Source organism: Ovis canadensis, chromosome 9, assembly GCF_042477335.2.
Source record: "Ovis canadensis isolate MfBH-ARS-UI-01 breed Bighorn chromosome 9, ARS-UI_OviCan_v2, whole genome shotgun sequence".
Taxonomy (NCBI): Eukaryota; Metazoa; Chordata; class Mammalia; order Artiodactyla; family Bovidae; genus Ovis; species Ovis canadensis.
In genome coordinates, this window is record NC_091253.1 from 5,703,730 (window position 1) to 5,709,188 (window position 5,459).

The window sequence follows — 5,459 nt, forward strand, 5'->3', positions numbered from 1 at the left end:
TGCGTGGATCAAAGGATCTATGATTTTCCCTCGAGTCTTTCCCTCGAGTCTTTCCCACGAGGCTTTCCCACAGGGCTGTCCCACGTGCACACGTGGTGGGAGTCGATCCTCGGCTTGAACGTCAAGGCAGTGCAGGGTAAACAGGTTCCTCTGGAATGGACTGACATATCTGGGGGACTCTTGGAATGGTGGCACGACCCTGGAGTTCCTCTCGCCTTTCCTGTGGAGAGCGCCTCCTCTTGAGATGCGATGGGAACGCCGGGAATTCTTTCCCTAAGAAACAGGGAAAGGATCCCTCATCTCGAGCTAGGAGGCGGAAACGGGGCTCCCCTGGATGTGTGCGGGACACTCGTGCTTCCTCTCGAGTGGAGATGGGTATGTCGGGGAACTTCTTGAGTTGCAGCAAGGGTGTGAATGACCCTTTGGAAGTTGCAGAGGTTAGATGTGTTTAGCCTCGAGAAGCCTCAGCGGAAATGGGCCACATCTCGCCTGGAGGGCAAAACCTCCTTGATTTTCTCGAGTTGCGGCAAGTGCCCTCGACTTACGACGGGGACCTCGGGGACCCGCTCTGGTGGCCTCAGGAAAGGCCAGTCCCCATGCGAGTTGCTCGGGGGCCTCTCGAGATTCCTCTCCCGTCGATGCCGGGGCCTAAGACCTTGTGTGGAGTCGGGGCCGGAACCTGAGGATTCCTCTGCAGTGCTGACATGGATCTTGGGGTACTTCTGGAGTCTCCCCAGGGGAGTCAGTCCTCGTCTCGAATGCGGGCATGCACTTGCGCTTTCCTCCAGAGCGGTAGCAGCAGTGTCACGCAGTCCGCCGCGTGGATCAAAGGATCTATGGTTTTCCCTCGAGTCTTTCCCACGAGGCTTTCCCACGAGGCTTTCCCACAGGGCTGTCCCACGTGCACACGTGGTGGGAGTCGATCCTCGGCTTGAACGTCAAGGCAGTGCAGGGAAAACAGGTTCCTCTGGAATGGACTGACACATCTGGGGGACTCTTGGAATGGTGGCACGACCCTGGAGTTCCTCTTGCCTTTCCAGTGGAGAGCGCCTCCTCTTGAGATGCGACGGGAACGCCGGGAATTCTTTCCCTACGAAACAGGGAAAGGATCCCTCATCTCGAGCTAGGAGGCGGAAACGGGGCTCCTCTGGATGTGTGCGGGACCCCACGTGCTTCCTCTCGAGTGGAGACGGGTATGTCGGGGAACTTCTTGAGTTGCAGCAAGGGTGTGAAGGACCCTTTGGAAGTTCCAGTGGTTAGATGTTATTAGCCTCGAGAAGCCTCAGCGGAAATGAGCCTCCTCTCGCCTGGAGGGCAAAACCTCCTGGATTTTCTTGAGTTGCGGCAGGTGCTCTCGACTTAAGACGGGGACCTCAGGGACCCGCTCTGATGGCCTCAGGAAAGGCCAGTCCCCATGCGAGTTCCTCGGGGGCCTCTCAGGATTCCTCTCCCGTCGATGCCGGGGCCTAAGACCTTCTGTGGAGTCGGGGCCGGAACCTGAGGATTCCTCTCCAGTGCTGACATGGATCTTGGGGTACTTCTGGAGTCTCCCCATGGGAGTCAGTCCTCGTCTCGCATGCGGGCCTGCACTTGCGGTTTTCTCCAGAGCGGTAGCAGCAGAGTCACGCAGTCCGCCGCGTGGATCAAAGGATCTATGGTTTTCCCTCGAGTCTTTCCCACGAGGCTTTCCCACGAGGCTTTCCCACAGGGCTGTCCCACGTGCACACGTGGTGGGAGTCGATCCTCGGCTTGAACGTAAAGGCAGTGCAGGGAAAAGAGGTTCCTCTGCAATGGACTGACACATCTGGGGGACTCTTGGAATGGTGGCACGACCCTGGAGTTCCTCTCGCCTTTCCTGTGGAGAGCGCCTTCTCTTGAGATGCGACGGGAACGCCGGGAATTCTTTCCCTACGAAACAGGGAAAGGATCCCTCATCTCGAGCTAGGAGGCGGAAACGGGTCTCCCCTGGATGTATGCGGGACCCTCGTGCTTCCTCTCGAGTGGAGACGGGTATGTCGGGGAACTTCTTGAGTTGCAGCAAGGGTGTGAAGGACCCTTTGGAAGTTCCACTGGTTAGATGTGATTAGCCTCGAGAAGCCTCAGCGGAAATGGGCCTCATCTCGCCTGGAGGGCAAAACCTCCTGGATTTTCTCGAGTTGCGGCAGGTGCTCCCGACTTACGACGGGGACCTCAGGGACCCGCTCTGATGGCCTCAGGAAAGGCCAGTCCCCATGCGAGTTCCTCGGGGGCCTCTCAGGATTCCTCTCCCGTCGATGCCGGGGCCTAAGACCTTGTGTGGAGTCGGGGCCGGAACCTGAGGATTCCTCTCCAGTGCTGACATGGATCTTGGGGTACTTCCGGAGTCTCCCCAGGGGAGTCAGTCCTCGTCTCGAATGCGGGCATGCACTTGCGCTTTCCTCCAGAGCGGTAGCAGCAGTGTCACGCAGTCCGCTGCGTGGATCAAAGGATCAAGGTTTTCCCTCGAGACTATCCCACGAGGTTTTCCCACGAGTCTTTCCCAGAGGGCTGTCCCACGTGCACACGTGGTGGAAGTCGATCCTCGGCTTGAACGTCAAGGCAGTGCAGGGAAAACAGGTTCCTCTGGAATGGACTGACACATCTGGGGGACTCTTGGAATGGTGGCACGACCCTGGAGTTCCTCTCGCCTTTCCTGTGGAGAGCGCCTCCTCTTGAGATGCGACGGGAACGCCGGGAATTCTTTCCCTACGAAACAGGGAAAGGATCCCTCATCTCGAGCTAGGAGGCGGAAACGGGGCTCCCCTGGATGTGTGCGGGAACCTCGTGCTTCCTCTCGAGTGGAGACGGGTATGTCGGGGAACTTCTTGAGTTGCAGCAAGGGTGTGAAGGACCCTTTGGAAGTTCCAGTGGTTAGATGTGATTAGCCTAGAGAAGCCTCAGCGAAAATGGGCCTCATCTCGCCTGGAGGGCAAAACCTCCTGGATTTTCTCGAGTTGCGGCAGGTGCTCTCGACTTACGAACGGGACCTCAGGGACCCGCTCTGGTGGCCTCAGGAAAGGCCAGTCCCCATGCGAGTTCCTCGGGGGCCTCTCGGGATTCCTCTCCCGTCGATGCCGGGGCCTAAGACCTTGTGTGGAGTCGGGGCCGGAACCTGAGGATTCCTCTCCAGTGCTGACATGGATCTTGGGGTACTTCTGGAGTCTCCCCAGGGGAGTCAGTCCTCGTCTCGAATGCGGGCATGCACTTGCGCTTTCCTCCAGAGCGGTAGCAACAGTGTCACGCAGTCCGCCGCGTGGATCAAAGGATCTATGATTTTCCCTCGAGGCTTTCCCACGAGGCTTTCCCACGAGGCTTTCCCACAGGGCTGTCCCACGTGCACACGTGGTGGGAGTCGATCCTCGGCTTGAACGTCAAGGCAGTGCAGGGAAAACAGGTTCCTCTGGAATGGACTGACACATCTGGGGGACTCTTGGAATGGTGGCACGACCCTGGAGTTCCTCTCGCCTTTCCTGTGGAGAGCGCCTCCTCTTGAGATGCGACGGGAACGCCGGGAATCTTTCCCTACGAAACAGGGAAAGGATCCGTCATATCGAGCTAGGAGGCGGAAACGGGGCTCCCCTGGATGTGTGCGGGACCCCACGTGCTTCCTCTCGAGTGGAGACGGGTATGTCGGGGAACTTCTTGAGTTGCAGCAAGGGTGTGAAGGACCCTTTGGAAGTTCCAGTGGTTAGACGTGATTCGCCTCGAGAAGCTTCAGTGGAAATGGGCCTCATCTCGCCTGGAGGGCAAAACCTCCTGGATTTTCTCGAGTTGAGGCAGGTGCTCTCGACTTACGACGGGGACCTCAGGGACCCGCTCTGGTGGCCTCAGGAAAGGCCAGTCCCCATGCGAGTTCCTCGGGGGCCTCTCGGGATTCCTCTCCCGTCGATGCCGGGGCCTAAGACCTTGTGTGGAGTCGGGGCCGGAACCTGAGGATTCCTCTCCAGTGCTGACATGGATCTTGGGGTACTTCCGGAGTCTCCCCAGGGGAGTCAGTCCTCGTCGAATGCGGGCATGCACTTGCGCTTTCCTCCAGAGCGGTAGCAGCAGTGTCATGCAGTCCGCCGCGTGGATCAAAGGATCAAGGTTTTCCCTCGAGACTATCCCACGAGGCTTTCCCACGAGGCTTTCCCAGAGGGCTGTCCCACGTGCACACGTGGTGGGAGTGGATCCTCGGCTTGAACGTCAAGGCAGTGCAGGGAAAACAGGTTCCTCTGGAATGGACTGACACATCTGGGGGACTCTTGGAATGGTGGCACGACCCTGGAGTTCCTCTCGCCTTTCCTGTGGAGAGCGCCTCCTCTTGAGATGCGACGGGAACGCCGGGAATTCTTTCCTTACGAAACAGGGAAAGGATCCCTCATCTCGAGCTAGGAGGCGGAAACGGGGCTCCCATGGATGTGTGCGGGACACCACGTGCTTCCTCTCGAGTGGAGACGGGTATGTCGCGGAACTGCTTGAGTTGCAGCAAGGGTGTGAAGGACCCTTTGGAAGTTCCAGTGGTTTGATGTGATTAGCCTCGAGAAGCCTCAGCGGAAATGGGCCTCATCTCGCCTGGAGGGCAAAACCTCCTGGATTGTCTCGAGTTGCGGCAGGTGCTCTCGACTTACGACGCGGTCTCGGGGACCCGCTCTGGTGGCCTCAGGAATGGCCAGTCCCCATGCGAGTTCCTCGGGGGCCTCTCGGGATTTCTCTCCCGACGATGCCGGGGCCTAAGACCTTGTCTGGAGTCGGGGCCGGAACCTGAGGATTCCTCTCCACTGCTGACATGGATCGTGGGCTACTTCTGGAGTCTCCCCAGGGGAGTCAGTCCTCGTCTCGAATGCGGGCATACAATTGCGCTTTCCTCCAGAGCGGTAGCAGCAGTGTCACGCAGTCCGCTGCGTGGATCAAAGGATCTATGATTTTCCCTCGAGTCTTTCCCTCGAGTCTTTCCCACGAGGCTTTCCCACAGGGCTGTCCCACGTGCACACGTGGTGGGAGTCGATCCTCGGCTTGAACGTCAAGGCAGTGCAGGGTAAACAGGTTCCTCTGGAATGGACTGACATATCTGGGGGACTCTTGGAATGGTGGCACTACCCTGGAGTTCCTCTCGCCTTTCCTGTGGAGAGCGCCTCCTCTTGAGATGCGATGGGAACGCCGGGAATTCTTTCCCTAAGAAACAGGGAAAGGATCCCTCATCTCGAGCTAGGAGGCGGAAACGGGGCTCCCCTGGATGTGTGCGGGACACTCGTGCTTCCTCTCGAGTGGAGATGGGTATGTCGGGGAACTTCTTGAGTTGCAGCAAGGGTGTGAATGACCCTTTGGAAGTTGCAGAGGTTAGATGTGTTTAGCCTCGAGAAGCCTCAGCGGAAATGGGCCACATCTCGCCTGGAGGGCAAAACCTCCTTGATTTTCTCGAGTTGCGGCAAGTGCCCTCGACTTACGACGGGGACCTCGGG